This window comes from Pipistrellus kuhlii, unplaced genomic scaffold, assembly GCF_014108245.1.
Source record: "Pipistrellus kuhlii isolate mPipKuh1 unplaced genomic scaffold, mPipKuh1.p scaffold_m20_p_5, whole genome shotgun sequence".
Classification (NCBI taxonomy): Eukaryota; Metazoa; Chordata; class Mammalia; order Chiroptera; family Vespertilionidae; genus Pipistrellus; species Pipistrellus kuhlii.
In genome coordinates, this window is record NW_023425551.1 from 78,203,666 (window position 1) to 78,222,145 (window position 18,480).

Here is an 18,480-nt window from a genome sequence, read left to right on the forward strand (position 1 = left end):
CTTAGAAGGAAACATTTTAATTTTAAATTAAAAGCCTGAAGAACTTGCTTTTATTTGGTCTCAATTTAATTCTGAGACTGGAAGATAAAAGTTATGCCAATTTAATAGAAAGATGTTGAAAGTACAGATATAACCAGGAAGCAGCTCCAGAAAATGCTCATTTACATAAAGCAAGAAGCACAAGGACAAGGTCTTTTAGTAAGGTTCAATAGTGTTCACATCAAATTGTTTTAGATTCAGCTATTAATATTTATATATTTGACAATTTATGTAAACTCATTACCATATCTATCTAGCCATAATGTGTATCTGTATTATTCAAACAACATCCTTTGAATAATGAAACAACACAGATAAAATACCACCACAGCCAACAGGAAATACCTGGTTATGCTAACTGCTTTAAACTATAGGTTTACTTTGAAAGTAAAAATCTATTTTTAACATTGTGCACAAAACAATAGAGTACAAAATTCTCAGTTTTGAAGCCATCAATATGATTCCAATACTAAAATTTCTATCTTGATGAAGTTAGGCTAAATGCACTTGCAGGAAACCATCACTACTATGGAAAAACTGATAGCACTGAAACGTTTTCTGATGTTGTACGTTAATTTCACAGAGCTAGACTGCAGCTTGATTTATGGACCACTGTATTGTGTTAGGCCATGATGCATCATGTCCTTAAAGCTGCAGCCCAAAAACAAAGTCCTGCACTTAAGAGAATTCTGAAAGTAAAATGGGCTGCCAAGAATGCCATATTCCAGTATTCACCATGAATTTAGCTCTTTAGTTCTTCACCAAGTTCTTAACTGAAGCCTACAATTGGGTACTAACCCTGAAGATGACACTTAATTCTGCAGATACAACTGAAGGGGTCAAATCTTCTAAAACTTAATACACGAAGCAAACTTAGAAAGAAAGCGTGCAACCTAAAATTCTACACTCAGTAAAAATATCTTCAAAACAAAGGCTAAATTAAATTAAGACTTTGCAAAGTTACTAAAATGGAAAAAAAAAAAAAATCACCAGTAGACTCTCACCACAAAAAATGTTAAAGGACATCCTTCAGACAGAATGAAAATAATACCTAATAAACATACGGACCTAGCCCCAGCTGGTTTGGCTCAGTAGATAGAGCGTCAGCCTGTGAACTGAAGGGTCCTGGGTTTGATTCCAGTCAAGGGCACATGCTCTATCCCCAGTAAGGAGCATGCAGGAGGCAGCCAATTGGTGATTCTCTCTCCTCACTGTGGTTTCTAACTCTATCTACCTCTCCCTTCCTCTCTGAAATCAATAAAAACAGATTTAAATATATATAAAGGTCTATGTCAAAAGCATTAAAAGTTATTATACAGTAAATATATAAGATTTAAAAAATTTTTGACTACTGGCACAAAAATAAGTAACAAAGTAGTAAATGTTTTATAAAATATGCAAAGGTAAGATGTCTGACAACAGCACAAAGGTGGAAAGAAATTAAAGCATGCTATTATAAGACATTTATACTATATATGAAGCAACATAATATCCCTTGAGCCGACTGTGAGAAGTTAAAAATCATAATACACACTAAAACAGTAAGCACTAATAAAACAAAAATAAGTCAACAAAGGAGATATAATGGAATCATAAAAAATGTCAGCCGAAACCGGTTTGGCTCAGTGGATAGAGCGTCGGCCTGTGGACTGAAGGGTCCCAGGTTCTATTCCGGTTGGGGGCATGTACCTTGGCTGCGGGCGCATCCCCAGTGGGGAGTGTGCAGGAGGCAGCTGGTCGATGTTTCTCTCTCATCAACATTTCTACCTCTCTATCCCTCTTTCTTCCTCTCTGTAAAAACCAATAAAATATATATATATTTTAAAGTTCAATTATACAAAAGAAAGCAGGAAAAGAGACTAACAGAATAAGTATAAAACAAATATCAAAATGTTATTTGATTAAATATAAGATTTAAACCTAATCATAACAATAATCACACTAAATATAAATGGTATAAATGCCCCAATTAAAAGGTAAAACTGTTGGAGTTGATTAAAAAAAAAAAAAAAAAAAAAAAAAGACCTAATTATATGATCCCTATAAGAAATGCATTTTAAATACAAAAACACAAATAGATTTAAAGGGGGAGGGGGAGCATGCCATGCAAACACTAACCTAATAAAAGCTGAAGTGGATAAATTAATATCAAAGTAGATTTCAGAACAAATACTACTACCTAGGATAAAGACAGTCATTTCATAATAATAAAAGAATCAATTCACAAAGAACACATAAAAATCCTAAAAATTTATGTACTTAGTAACAGAACTTCAAAACACATGAAGCAAAATATGATGGGACTGTAAGAAACAAAAAGAAAAATCTACCTTGATAGTCAGATATTTCATTATCACTCTCAACAGAACAAGTATGCAAAAAATCAGCAAAGATAGTACATAGAACAACATTTTCAACCAACTTGACCTACCCCACACACTATCCCACAAAAGCAGAATAAACATTCTTTTCAAAATGCACACAAAGTATTTACCAAGATAGATAGTATTTCAGGATACAAAAATAAATCTCAGTAAGTATAAGGGAACTAAAATTATACAACATATTTCTGAATACAATATAATTAAAATAGAAATAACAAATATCTCTGGAAAATACTTTGTGGAAAGAAAAAGGAAATCCACAGTACACTAAAATGTCCTATAGGTCATAATAATTATATACCTATAATAATGTAAGTAATGCAGAATTATTTAACCAAAAATTTCACTATAACTATATTTGGGAGGAGAAGATAAAACAGGGTGGAATAAGAAAGCAAACCTTTTTAATTAATAAAAAGTAAAAATGACTAATAGTGCTAAATCAAAGCACAGCTATATATGTACATTAATGGTAAATGCAGAGAGTATAAATTTAGAACAAACAGCAGGAAGAAATGAAAGTGCTGCTTCTGAGGGAGAATGGAGGAAATAGGGAGGTGTGGGGCATGCACTGGGCCTCTATGTAATAAAACACCCCACACCTCCCTATTTCCTCCATTCTCCCTCAGAAGCAGCCACTGCACTTCGGGGTGGGGGGTATGTCCCTCAGCTTGGCCTGTGCCCTCTCACAGTCTGGGAGCCCTCGGGGGATGTCCAAGTACTGGCTTAGGCCCCTGGGGAGCCATCTTTAGTGCTGCCACAGAGGTGGAAGAGGCTCCCACCACTGCCACTACACTCACCAGCCATGAGCCTGGCTTGTGGCTGAGCAGCACTCCCCCTGTAGGAGTACACTGACCACCAGAAGGCAGCTCCTGCATGAGCATCTGTGCTCTAGTGGTCTGTGCGCATCACAGCAACTAGTTGTTCCGCTGTTTGGTCAATTTGCATATTATCCTTTTATTATATAGGATTATTTTGACTATGTGCTTACAGTACTTTGACAAAAATACTTTTAGCCGAAACCGGTTGGCTCAGTGGTAAAGCGTCGGTCTGCGGATTGAAAGGTCCCGGGTTCGATTACGGTCAAGGGCATGTACATTGGTTGCGGGCACATCCCCAGCAGGGGGTGTGCAAGAGGCAGCTGGTCGATGTTTCTCTCTCATCGACATTTCTAGCTCTCTATCCCTCTCTCCTCCTCTCTGTAAAAAATCAATAAAATATATTTTTTTAAAAATAATACTTTTAAAAGAGATTTTTATCTACATCATCTCATTTGATTCCTAGAGAAAAAAGTATAATTACCTCCATTTGACAAATTAACTCATATTCCAGATTTGAAGTCAGAGCCACTACACTGTCTTTGATAATTATATACACAACACAAAGAGGAAAAACTACTTTCAGTTCTAAATTTTATTTGTTTCTGTAAATATTTTTAGGTTTTTTGCCTCTACTGAAAATAGATTGGTTGCAAAGAAATAATATTCACACTAAATCTCCGGTTTTAGTATATGTGCTACTGAAACAAACACTTAACCTCTTGTTAATAAGAGAAATTTAAATAAAGACTAATTCTTGGCAAATGCAGAGAACAAAATTGTACTCAAAATCCAAGATTAAACATTTATTTTAATAATTATTTTAATTATGACAGAATACATGTAACATCAAATTTACCATCTCAACCATTTTTTAAGTGAGTTAAGTGGCATTAGGTACATTCACACCATTGTGCAACCATCACCACCTTCCATCTCCACAACTTCCCATTTCCCCCTCCCTCCAACCCGGCAACCGCCATTCCCTGTCTCTCTGAATTTCACCTCTTAGGTAACCCATAGAAGTGGAAAGATAATTAATTGTCCTTTTGTGACTAGTTTATTTTACTTAGCATAATGTCTTTAAGATTCACCATGTTATTGCAAAACTTTTTAAAACTAGTTTCCAAAACAGTAAAAAAACAATTCCTTGATAATATTGTGAGAAATTAAAGCACAGTGAACTTAAGAGATAATAATTTAGCCGAAACCAGTTTGGTTCAGCGGTAGAGCATCGGTCTGCAGACTGAGAGGTCCCAGGTTCGATTCCGGTCAAGGGCATGTACATTGGTTGCGGGCACATCCCCAGTAGGGGGTGTGCAAGAGGCAGCTGGTCGATGTTTCTCTCTCATCGACATTTCTAGCTCTCTATCTCTCTCCCTTCCTCTCTGTAAAAAAAATTAATAAAATATATTTTTTTAAAAGAGAGAGATAATAATTTAATTGAACTCAGTTAACTTCAGTTAAGAAAAAAATGTTTCCCTCTCCCCTAACCAAGATCAGGGCCCGACAGAATAAAGGGAATAAGCCCCAACTATGAACTACTGAGACAGAGTATCTTGATACTTTATAACATACTAGTACACAAAGGAAAAAACCTAATTTGTTTTTGAAAAATAGAAACAATTACTTTTACTCGAAGGCCAATGCTCTTTTGTGTTATGCAACAAACGTCTATAAGGAAGAGCTTCTGTCAGTGCAACCTGTGTCTTTGTTTTCTATTACAAGGGTGGGGCCACAGTAAAGACAATGTGAGGTGTTCACAAAATACAGAATCATAGGTAAATATCTTATAAATCAAGAAGCCAAATAGTCTCTATTCAGTCACACAAAGCTGAGATAGAAAATACAATACATGAAAACTGACCTTTACAAGATACTTTGAAAAGGTTCCCTTGGTTGCAGTTAAAAAAAATAAAAGACAAGTTTGTTGTGTGCCATTACATTCCCCTCCATTCTCTTACTCTGAATTTCTGCCCTAAATACTGTGCATTTATTTACATCTAAAACTCACAAAGAGCTTCAAAGGACAACCTTTCAATGAAGCCACTAAACAGACAAAATACACCAGCCCTTTGGAATATCAAAAACATCATTAGGGTGATATTAGGGTGTCGCTGGTTCTCTGAATTTTGATTTATGGTGCAACTAGAAGCACCCACAGAATTTTAACAAGGACTCAACATACAATAGAAGGGCTGAGGGCCACAAGTGTCCAGTTGTCAAGCACTTAAGCAAGAGCTGTGTTTTTCAAACTCAGAATATTTACACCAAAAAAAAAAAAAAAAAGAAAAAGTTTGCTTAAAACAAAATCAATTACTTTGTATGACAACTATATAAAAAAGTATTTTAGGCAAAACATTAATTTTTGTTTTATAAAGATTAAGCCAAAGTGACTACCACTGCCGATAATGTTCCAATGCATCTGCTTCACTTGCTATTTTCTAGATAATATGCAATTTCCCAATTCCTCAAATACAAAATATTAATATCCAGCACTGCTATTACCCATGTTTTTAAATTGCTACACAAGCTGTTAGTGACACCATCTCTATGTGACACCCATTATAGGCCAAAACACAAGACATCGATCATCTTAAAAGAAAAGGAATTTACTGCTTTTTGCTTTCTTTTCAATAAAGACAAATTCTGGTCGAGAGAAGCATAAAAAATGTATTTCGCCTAGCTGGTGTGACTCAGCAGTTGAGTACTGACACAAGAACCAAGAGATCACAAGTTCAATTCTCAGTCAAGGCACATTCCCAGATTTGCATGCATGATCCCCAGTAGAGGATGTGCAGGAGGTGGTGATCAATGATACTCTGTCATCAATGTTCCTTCCAATCAAATAGTCTAAGATCACCATTTCCTAATGTTACATGATCAATGTGAGTCAATACTTCTAGACTTCCTAAAAACATCTTACAAAACATGGCAAAGAAGAAATGAACAATCTAGCTTTCAGTTGCCATTAGAAGTCTCGGTAGGATCTGTGTTAAAAGAAATTTTGAGAGTCTCTTTCTGACATTACTTTGTGCTTCAAGCACAGAAATTAACAGCTACTCAATCTTACACCATATGAATCAAAGAAAACACCACTATCACTTTATGCAAAGCTAGCTAATTCAGTGATTTCTGAAGATGTTTAATATTTCAAAGTGATCTGCCCTGGCCTGTTAGTTCAGGTACAGGTTAGAACCATGCTAAGGAGAAAGTAGTAGCACATATGTCTTACTTATTTTTACTCAGAATTTTTTTCAAATTTAAAGTACTATCAAAATGATTATTAATCTTCAAAAATGGATTATGAGCCCTAGCTGGTTTTGCTCAGTGGATAGAGAGTCAGCCTGTGGACTGAAGGATTCCAGGTTTGATTTCAGTCAAGGGCACACGCCTGGATTGCGGGTTTGATCAGTAGGGGATGTGCAGGAGGCAGCCAATAGATGATTCTCTCTCATCATTGATGTTTCTATCTCTCTTTCCCTCTCCCTTCCTCTCTGAAATCAATGAAGATATATTTTAGGGGGGGTAAATGGAAGATGAAGCATTTTAATAATGTTGTCATAATGACTGTCTCTTCAGAGCATCATTAGGGCTTTTCATAGAACAGTGCTAGAAATGTATATATTTAGTTTAATTTTCTCCAATTAAACTAGTTTTCTCTAGTACAGAGCTCATTTTCCCAGAAACAATTTTTTTCAACAAAGTATATGTACATACTTTTTAAGTGTTCCATATGAACGTATTCCTTTTATTCTCTCTTGCTTATATAGGTTAGTAAATGTTAAAATGTTGTCTAAGTCCAATGGAAAACAGGAAAAACACAAGCAACTTCGTGTTTTCCTTGTGCCAATGTTGAATTTCTTAAATTTCTTTGGTATATAAACTAAAAACAGAACTCTATTATTTTTAGTGCAGATACAAATACAATACCAGAGCCAACTTTGGAGGGAGTCTCCCTTGGAGTAGAGCAGTAAACTTTCAGCCTATAAATATCTACTTAAAGACATTTTTCCTTCAAATGTTTAATAAAAGAGCTGCTAAAATTAGTTTTAAGTCATTGATGACACAAAATTCTATTATCATCTAAAAATAACAGCCATGCGCCTACACACCTTATATTTTAGCCTCATAAGTTTCATGTATCTTTTGGGGATTCTCTATTAATTTGAAAACTTGGCTTGATCTATTAGAAAATAAACAGGCTACCAGCCATGGTGTTGCATATCCTCACTTTTCTATGCATGAATAGTTCAAAATTCAGAAACTGCCAGCAGCTATTGGTTAAATATTCAGGAAGTTAGAGAATTTTGCTAACATGTCTTAATTATGAAAGAAAAAAAAATGGACTTGAAAGGACAAAATTTTAATTTAGTCCATGAGGAAATTTATAAACCTGTATGTTATGGAGGTAAATCTTTACCCCTCTTTCCCCAAAAATACTATTGATCTTTAGTAATGGCTCTTCTTTGTGAGTCAAAGAGTTAAAACCATCTATTTTACTCCCAAATGAGTGTCAGTCCCACTCAGAGGTGCCATGTTTTATTTAAAACATACTCTTTCTCAGTAACCGCTTTGTTCTAATTGGCAAGGCAAAGCCGGGTCCCTGAAGCACATAGCTCATTACATTCAGTTTGGATTACAAAAACACACGATGAAACAAACTGCATCTTAACGGCACAGGAGTATGGGAGTAGGAGGTGGAATTAGATTGTAATATGGAATAAAACCCACAGGGAGACTGGGGAACAAATCACTAGTGTCTCTATAAACTATACAAGGTTTCCAAATGAGCAAATACACGAGGCAGAGGACAGGCTTTTCCATAACTCAACCAGAGGCTCCCTGGTGGTCTAGCAGTTAGGATTCGGTGCTCTCCCATAACTCAACCAAATTGCTAAGTATGGATACAACAAAACGAGAATTTTTTTTCAACATTATTATGCACTCATGTATGAGAGAATGGAAATACCAACAAGCAGGTTTAATAAATGAAACCTGCAGGTTGCACTGTTTAAATATGAACTTCATCTCTGCCTTTATACCGACAATGTGCAAATAGCCCTACAATTAAATCACACCTCCAGTTTTGTTTTGTTTTTTAAACCTTATTCGAAGCTAAGCACTGGAGACTAAATTAGAAATGGTGCTTCACTATGCAGTGCAGAGAGCAAGGTTAATGAGCTAAAAGTTATGCGAACATAAACAAGAAAGATGTTAAGAAATGAATAGCGCACCACCAAAATAGAAAAAGCATTAGACAAAAACACTGCCCCCAACATACATGCGAACCTTTCCCAAATTAGCTACACTCTGAAGCTTCCAGCACTGTTTCTCTGATTTTCCCTGGACACCTAACGACAAGCTGAAACTGAATTAAAGAGCATATACAAGGAAAATGTATAGCCCTAACCTACCGTACACACAAATGCAAAACAATGCTACTATGACGTCCTCACAGGGTTTTACAGTACATTTCCATCTACACCTACTACCTTTTCTTCTAACAATATCAAATAGTGGGAGATTTGTAGTCTAACTCTAAACCATGGCTTGTCAACCGGTGGCCCGTAAGGTCCGAAAGGTTGGCAACCGCTGGTCTAAACACCTAATATCAAATCTCAGTTTTTAGCTTTAAATTTTATTTAATCTTTGGAACGAACATTATTTAATAAATCCAAGCCACAGTTTCCTCATCTGAATACAGAGATACAAAATCAACAAAGTTGTGAGGATCAAATGAGATATTATGTAAAATTGATTCCAATTATAAAAGGGCTGTCCTACTCTGGGTTAGTGGACAGAGCATCAGCCTGCAGACTGAAGAGTCCTGGGTTCGATTCCAGTCAAGGGCACATGCCCAGGTTGCAGGCTTGATCCCTAGTAGGGGGCATGCAGGAAGCAGACAATCAATGATTCTCTCTCAGCCCTTCCTCTCTAAAATCAATAAAAATGTATTTTAAAAAATAAATTATAAAAGAAATCTTAGTTATTGTTGCAATTATTTCATCTCAGAATTTTATCACCTTTTTAAAAACATGGATATTTGTCCTTGCCCTTCTTCTATCTTATTTCACAAACATTAATTCTTGTTCCACTTCTTTTTTAAGTACCTTTTTATGGAATTCCACTTTTAAGATCATACCCTTATTTTTTTTCTCCCAACCAGAAGTGTTAGGTTAAAGTATTTTTTTTCTTCTCTATATACAATATTTATTCTAAAAATAAGTTAGGAAATTCAAACAAAAAATCTTTGGTAATAGGATTATTAACATACAGCTAGCTCTAGTTTACACACAAAGAACCAGCTGAGCAGTGAGACATTTTTAATTGACAGAAAATTTTGTATATTAAAGATCACATTTTAATTATACATTAACGGTCTGAAAATAAAGCCCTATCATTTTACCAGCCATTTCTACTATGGACAAATAATTAAGTGCAATGGTTGTTATAACCAGGAAAAGTGTCAAAAAGCAACCTCACTGTAACCCTCTCATTCAAGCACAAAGAAAATAGCCAGATCAAGAATTATACTAAATATCTGTAGCATGGTGCAGTCAAGAGAGTATCTTATACAGAAAAGGGGCCAACCACATCTAACCCAAGCAGATCTCAGAAGTAGGGGTCTCCAAACTTCTTTGGTAGCAGTATAACATTACTATAAAATTTGAGCACATACCTCTTACCTGTCTGTTGTTGTTTTTTAAATAATTATATACTCCTGCAGTGCACTGAATAGTGTGACCCATCCTCAACCTCTCTCCCGCATCCCTTCAGACCACAACCTCCCAAAAAAGTCCACTGGAAACCTATGGATATAATCTTATTTGAAAAAAAGCACCTATGCAAATGTAACTCAAGATTTCCAGTTAAGATCATCCTACATAAGGGTGGGCCCTAAATCCAGTGACACTTGTCCTTAGAAAAGACAGAGTAAAAAAGAGAAACACGAGTGAGAGGGCATGTGAAGATAAAGCAGAGACCTGAGTAATGTCCAGAAGCCAAGGGATGCCAATGAAAGGAATGGAATAGATCCTCCCTCAGAATCCATAAGAAACCAACCCTGCTGGCTGACCTCTGGATTTCAGACTTCTGGCCTGTGAGAGAATAAATTTCTGTTGTTTAAGTGACCAAATCTGTGATAATTTGGCAATTATGTTGTGTACATTATAAAAATTAATATGTAAAGGATAATAAAAATAGATTTAAGTAGAAATTCTACAATTTTCTCTCAGTGGACAATCCCTTGCACCAGTATAGAGACCACAACTTTAGACAAACGAGAACAGAAATAAAGCTAAATGATAGTCAAAGTACCTTAAAAGACCTAGTAACTATTAAATTTCCTTTTCGCCTAAAGCAGTGGTCGGCAAACTCATTAGTCAACTGAGCCAAATAACAACAGTACAACGATTGTAATTTCTTTTGAGAGCTAAATTTTTTAAACTTAAACTTCTTCTAATGCCACTTCTTCAAAATAGACTCGCCCACGCGTGGTATTTGAGTGAAAAGCTACACTCAAGGGGCCAAAAAGCTTCATGTGGCTCAAGAGCCACAGCTTGCCGACCACGGGCCTGAAGTACTGACACATAGTCACACTTTTTCTACTTAAAGACTAAAAGGTGTTGTCTTTCTGTTACTTACAAAACAGAGCATTTTGTTTCCCATTAGAAGTGCAACAATTGTTCTTGACATAATTTCTTTTTTTTATATATATATATATATTTTATTGATTTTGTACAGAGAGGAAGGGAGAGAGATAGAGAGTCAGAAACATCGATGAGAGAGAGTCATCGATCAGCCGCCCTTTGCACACCCCCTACTGGGGATATGCCCGCAACCAAGGTACATGCCCTTGACCGGAATCGAACCTGGGACCTTTCAGTCCCCAAGCCGACGCTCTATCTTTTGAGCCAAACCGGTCCTGGCTGTTCTTGACATAATTTCCATAACATCTTCATACTGCTTCACTTACCTTGACTAGCATAACTCTGAGCCACACAATTTATGAATGCTTGGTAGTAAGACAGCAAACTGCTGTAGACTACCAGGTCTGAAAGGGCTGCCAGAGCTCAGCTTTCTAATCAATTAAGGACCTGCTGCCCTTGTCTTGCTTTCATTTGAAAACAACGAAGCCACCCCACAGAGAATAGCGTTTCTAATAAGGAGACAGTCTTAATATAATCAAATGGGTTAATTTTTTAAAAATAGAGAAAACATGAGGTTGCAATTGTGATATAAAAACAATAGTTGAAAAGAACTTACATGTTCATTAACAGAAGAGTAGGTAAATTGGGGCACAGAATAATGAGGGTGACTAATAATTCATCAACCACACTGAGAAGTACCAAAGGAGACGCTGTTATATATATTCACTGGTACACAAAGGCATAAACTGAAAGTGCTCCAGGACATTAATAGGATTATTTTAACAGTTAAAATGAACTAAAGTAATATGTGTCATCATGATTGGTTTCTAAAAGCATTATTAAAAAAGAATGCAAGTTGTAGAATGACTAGTATTATATATTACTTATACGTTACAGTTTTAAAACAGAATCATATTTTACATAAATACTCATTCATAATAAAAGTATAACTACAAGGATAAGAATGGTGGTTGTTGACCACAGTTTGATTCCCCGTCAGGCTATATGCCTGGGATTACAGGCTTAGTCCCCAGTGTGGTGTGTGCAGGATTCTCTCTCATCATCTTTCATATCTCTCTCTCTCTCTCTCTCTCTCTCTCTCTCTCTCTCTCTCTCTCTCTCTCTCTCTCTCTCTGTCCTTCCCCTTTCTCCCTCCTCCCTCCCTCTCTTTCCTCTCTGAAAATAATTTAAAAAAACAGTGGTTGACTGTGAAGTGGAAAAAGGATAACTGAGATAAAAGAAAACTATGAAATTTTAGTTTCCTTTTAAAATGTTACAAAGGGGAATAGACCAAAATATTAGTATTTGTTAATTCTGGGTTGGCTTGTGGATGTTTACTACATTACTTTCTATAATATTCTGGTTTTTCATACACTCATAACAGACAGATACCCTCCAATAGACAACACAATGATTGAAAGAATTTGATGAGCTGAACTCTTTTCAACAAATATATAACCAATAAGTGTTATAAATAAGAAATCTTTCTTGGATTTTCAGCTTTTAAAAAAAATCAAAACCAAAAGAATTACAAAGACAGATATACCCTATTTCATCCCCACCCAAGGATTTTTAGAGAGTGGAAGAGAGAGGGAAAGACAGAGAAATATATCGATGTGAGAGAAATACACTGATTTGTTACTTCCTGCATGCATCCCAATCAGGGCCCAGGTTGGGGAGGATCCTGCAACCAAGGGACATGCCTTTGACCAGAATCGAACCCAGGACTCTTTGGTCTGAAGCTGAGACACTGAGCCGGTAGGGCAGACAGACATGCCCTATTTCAAATGCTTCATTTTAGAAAAATGCCAGCCGAGTAGCAGGATGCTGCACAGACATGCTTTCAGGAACAAGCTGGAATTACAATTGAAATGTGGAAAGACTTCCTGAATAATCAACGGAAAACTCACAGGAAAGAACTCTGATACTCAAGAATCAAAGATGGAGACCGCACAGAGACTGGTAGGAGGGGTGGAAGCGCAAAAGGGCACCCAGGATTGAAGTTCTGGAAGATATCTCACCTGTGAGGGGGTGCCACTGAGAACTCTGGGATCTAATCCCAAAGCTGGACTCCCCAGCAGAGAGCACCAAATCCAAGGACGGTACCCACATAACATTTAGCTGTGAAAAGCAGTGGGGTGCTGTCTGCCAGGGAGTGGCAGCTGAAAGTTTGGGTACCCTCCTGAAGGGCCAATGCACAAAAATTCCCACCTTGTGCTCTGGCAGAGAGAGGGTGAAGTAGACTGGAGCTATGAGAGCAGAAGCTAAGAGTCGGGACTTGGGGGACAGAGCTCAGAAGGCAGACACCCCAAGTTTTCTGAGCTGATCCATTCCTTCATGCAGCAGAGGACATCTTTCCCACATAGACATCTGCCTTCCCTGGGGGAAAGACAGTCAACACACCTTACTTACTGGAAAGCACCTTGTCCTGAGGCCACTTAGGAGATTAAAAGTAACCATTACCCTCCAGGCAGAAGCAACTGCCCCACCCTGTTGAAAAAACTCTTACCACACGTGAGGATGATTGCAATCCTATTAGTCTGTAGACAGGAAGTCTCTGCAGGCTTTGAATCTTTGCCTGATCCAATTAATCAGAAACAACCTTTAACACTGTCTTGCACAGAGCAGTGGTCAGCAAACTGCAGCTGACTAATGAGTTTGCCAACCACTGTCTATCCTACCCTTTTATCTCTTTGCACACAATATGACACAATTGCCTAATCCTCGCAGCTTCCAATTACATCACAATATTTAGTCTACCAGAGGCAGCAAACTCATTAGTCAACAGAGGGGCAAACCGAGGCTCATGAGCCGCATGTGGCTTGGGAGCCGCAGTTTGCTGCCCACTGCACTAGGGATTGGGAGGTGTAGAGGTTCTATCTAATACAGTCACAAACCCAGAGAGACAACCAAAATGAGTAAACAAAGAAACAACCCCCAAATGAAAGAACTAGGGAATTCTCCAGAAGAGATAAATGAAGCGGAGATAAGAAATTTATCTGAAACAGAGTTCAGAGTAATGATTTTTAAAATGTTCAACAGTATGTAAAAAGATATATAACTTTGAAAAAAGAATAGTCTGAGATAAAGAATGGCATAACATAAATAACACATTTGAAGGAATACACAGCAGATTAAGAGAAGCTGAGGATCGAATCAGTGAATTAGAAGACAGAGTTAAAAAATATCACTCAAGCAGATTTGGCTCAGTGGTAGAGCATCGCTCTGCGGACTGAAAAGTCCCAGGTTCGATTCCAGTCAAGGGCATGTACATTGGTTGCGGACACATCCCCGGTAGGAGGTGTGCAAGAGGCAGCTGATCGATGATTCTCTCTCATCGACATTTCTAGCTCTCTATCTCTATCTCTCTCCTTTCCTCTCTGTAAAAAATCAATAAAATTATTAGAGAACTTAAAAAAAAAAAAAAAAAAAAAACCTAAAAAAAAAAGAGAAACCAAGATGGCGGCATAGGGTAGACACCCGAATGCAGCCTACCACAACAAATTTGAATTTAGAACTGGAAAAAAGGGGAGGCATTGCCCTGAAGTACCGGACGGCTAGCTGAGAGGAGGCTCTGCCATCTGAGAAGTTGAGAGAAGGCACACTGAACCTCAGGAACTGTGAAGGTACGGAGAACTGTGCGCGCGAAAAGGCGCTGGCGCATGGAGAGGAAGGGCCGGACAGAGATTGCTGCTGGCCTACTCCCGGTGCGCGAAGAGAGTGGGGCCGGGCCAAGTTCGCTACTGGCGCTCGGAGAGGGCAGACAGCTAACGCGCAGCTGGCTTTCTTGTTCAAGAGGAAAACAGAATCACCCTACTGATAGACGGCCCCAGGCAGGGAGAGAGGCCAGACTGTCAGGAAGCAGGCAGAGATCTCTCTGAGGTGTGTGAAGCCAGAGGCCATTACTGAGGAACTTGGGGAGGAGCCAACAGGAAAACAAAGCTTGTCTGCACCAACCCAAAACTCCATCCCATCCAAGCTGAGCACAGAAGCTCTCCCAGAGACTGGCTTTCACTAAGGAGGGACTGGCCAGAATCCAAAGCTTGTCTGTGCCTTTACCAAAGAGGTGTGCGTGCCTGCAACCAATCTTCCGAAACTCACCACAAACAGGACTTTTCTAAGGCAAGACTGACAGGAAACCAAAGATTGTCTGCGCCACCCCAAGACCCCGCCCCATCCAAGTGGAGTACAGAAGCCCTCCTAGCTGAGAAACTGCTGATCCTCACAGCCAATTGGCTTGGAGATCAACGCTTCCCAGTGATATCAACAATAAGGAAGGCTTAACAATAAGACTGCACACACAGCCCACAAAGGGCTACACCAAGACTGTCCACTGCAGGTAACTGGGAAGGCTGTGCTACTGGGCTCTACCAGAACACCTAGCACACAAAACTATTCCGTCAAATTAGGTAAACAACTAAAATGCAGATAAGAGGAAGGACACAAAGGAAGAAGATGGAGGAAAAGAAAAGGCTGGATTGAGTTTAAAACTACAGTTATAAGGTTATTCAAGAATATCCTAAAAAAGGTTGATAAAATAAATGAGACCTATGAGGATATGAAAAGGGAGCAACTAGAAATAATAAGGGATCAACTAGAAATGAAGAAGACATTGTCTGAAATAAAAAATATTACACAGAGTCCTAAAAACAGACTGGAAGATCACAAGAATCAAGACAAAGATTTAGAACACAAAGAGCCAGAGGACACTCCTCTACAGAAGCAAGAAGATAAGAGAATCCAGAAAGTTGAAGATAGTTTAAGAAACCTCTGGGACAATTTCAAGCGAACCAACATCAGAATTATGGGGATCCCAGAAGAAGAGAGAGAGCAAGATACTGAAAGAATACTGGAAGAAATAATGACAGAAAATTTCCCCTACCTGTGGAAAGAATTAGACTTACAAGTCCAGGAAGCCCGCAGAACCCCAAACAAAAGAAATCCAAGGAGGACCACAACAAGACACATCATAATTAAAATTCCAAGAGTAAAAGACAAAGAGAGAATATTAAAAGCAGCAAGAGAAAAGCAGGTAGTTACCTATAAAGGAGCACCCATACAATTGTCAACTGATTTCTCAACAGAAACCATGCAGGCCAGACGGGAATGCCAAGAAATATTCAAGGTGATGAATAGCAAGAATCTACAGCCAAAAATACTCTACCCAGCAAAGCTATCACTCAGAATCGAAGGCCAGATAAAGAGCTTCACCAAAAAAAAAAAAAAAAAAAAAAAAAAAAAAAAAAAAAAAAAAAAAAAAAAAAAAAAAAAAAAGGCTGAAAGAGTTCATCACCACCAAACCAGAATTATATGAATTGCTGAAGGGGGTTATTTAGGAAGAGGAAGAAGATAAAGATAAAAATTATGAACAACAAATATGTAACTATCAACAAGTGAATCTAAAAACCAAGGGAATTAAAAAATCTGATAAACAATATTAACTGGTGAATATAATAGAATCAGAGGTATGAAAGGGGAGTGGACTGACGATTCTTGGGGAAAGGAGGAGTGGGGGTGCAGAAAGAGACTGAACAAAAACTGTGCACCTATGGATTAGGACAATGGGAGATGGGGAAAGGACAGAGGGTGGGGTGGGAACCTGGTGGAGGGTAGAAATTGGGGGAGGGGGGGGGAGGAACACATTTGTAATAATCTGAACAATAAAGATTTATTTATTAAAAAAAAGAAAAAAAACAATTAAAAAACATGAGAACAGCTTAAAGGAGCTGCAGGACAAAGTGAAACCTAGCAACATTAGAATAGTAGGTGTGCCAGAAGAGGCAGAAAGGGAGAAAGGATTAGAAAATGTGTTTGAAGAAATAATGGTAGAAAACTCTCTAACCTGGTAAAAGAAAAAGTCATACAAGTTCAGGAGGCACAGAGAACCCCAAACAAGAAGAACCCAATGAGACCCACACCAGACACATCATAAAATGCCAAAAATTAAAGACAAAGAGAGAATCTTAAAGGGAGCAAGAGGAAAAAAATAAAACAAACAAAAAACCTGTTACCTACAAAGGAGTTCCCATAAGGCTGACACACCTGATTTCTCATCAGAAACTCTACAGGTCAGAAGGGAATGGCATGAAGTACTCAAGATAATAGAAAGCAAGGATCTGAGACTGAGATTACTATATCCAGCGAGGCTATCATTCAAAATATACGGTCAAATAAAGAGCTTATCAGACAAAAAAAAAAAAAGGCTAAAGGAGTTCATCACCACCAAACCAGCATTAAAAAAATGCTGAAGAAATTGCTATAAGGGATTGCTGAGAAGAAGAAACAGAGAGAGAAACCTAACCATATAGAATTAAAATAGCTATAAATAAGTACCTCTCAATAATAACCCTAAATGTAAATGGATTAAGTGCTCCAATCAAAAGGTGTAGGGTAGCTGAATGAATACAAAAACATGACCCAACTAAATGCTATCTACAAGAGATCCACCTTGGAAGCTGCAAAAATGCAACAAAATAAATCACAAATGAAAGAAATGGAGGACAAAAAGCGACTGGATATAGAGTTCAAATCTACGCTTATAAGGTTTTTCAAGAATTTCCTAGAAAAGGTCGATAAGACCTATGAGGATATGAAAAGGGATCATCTAGAATTAATAAGGGATCAACTAGAAATGAAGAAGACATTGTCTGAAATAAAAAATATTACACAGAGTCCTAAAAACAGAATGAAGATCGCAAGAATCAAGTCAAAGATTTGGAACATAAAGAGCCAGAAGACACTCCTCCGCAGAAGCTAGAAGGCAAGAGAATCCAGAAAATTGAAGATAATGTAAGAAACCTCTGGGACAACTTCAAGCAAACCAACATCAGAATTATGGGGGTCCCAGAAGATGAGAGAGAGCAAGATATGGAAAACATACTGAAAGAAATAGTGACAGAAAACTTCCCCTACCTGGGGAAAGAATTAGACTTACAAGTCCAGGAAGCGCACAGAACTCCAAACAAAAGGAATCCAAAGAGGACCACACCAAGACAAATCATCATTAAAATTCCAGTAGCAAAAGACAAAGAGAGAATATTAAAAGCAGCAAGAGAAAAGCAGGTAGTTACCTATAAAGGAGCACCTTTACAATTGTCAGCTGATTTCTCAACAGAAACCATGCAGGCCAGACGGGAATGGCAAGAAATATTCAAGGTGATGAATAGTAATAACCTACAGCCAAAGATAATCTACCCAGCAAAGTTACCACTCAGAATCAAGGCCAGATAAAGAGCTTCACTAATAAAAAAAAAGCTAAAGGAGTTCATCACCACCAAACCAGAATTATATGAATTGCTGAAGGGGGTTCTTTTAGAAGAGAAAGTAAATAAAGATAAAAATTATGAACAACAAATACGTAACTATCAACAAGTGAATCTAAAAACCTTGGACAGATCTTCCAGACAAAAACTTAACAAGGAAATAGACTCTAAAGGATATACTGGATGGATTTAACAGATCTTTATAGAACATTTCACCCCAACATAGCAGAATATACATCCTTCTCAAGTGCACATGGGTCATTCACAAAAGTATGGAGTTTCCTCAAAAAATTATAAATGGAACTCCCATTTGGCCCAATAATCC

At 37.7% G+C, this 18,480-nt stretch overlaps 1 protein-coding gene and 1 long non-coding RNA gene across 4 annotated transcripts in view; one reads left to right on the plus strand and one right to left on the minus strand.

The window, feature by feature from the left end:
• LOC123651410 overlaps positions 1 to 12,624 on the plus strand; it is a 28,515-nt gene extending 15,891 nt beyond the window's left edge. Inside the window, exon 4 of the long non-coding RNA XR_006740102.1 lies at positions 12,472 to 12,624. This is a non-coding gene — a long non-coding RNA (uncharacterized LOC123651410). The remainder of the gene's footprint in view (positions 1 to 12,471) is intronic.
• ZFAND3 (zinc finger AN1-type containing 3) overlaps positions 1 to 18,480 on the minus strand; it is a 246,361-nt gene that overhangs the window by 159,898 nt on the left and 67,983 nt on the right. The gene's annotated exons all lie outside the window — the stretch shown is intronic.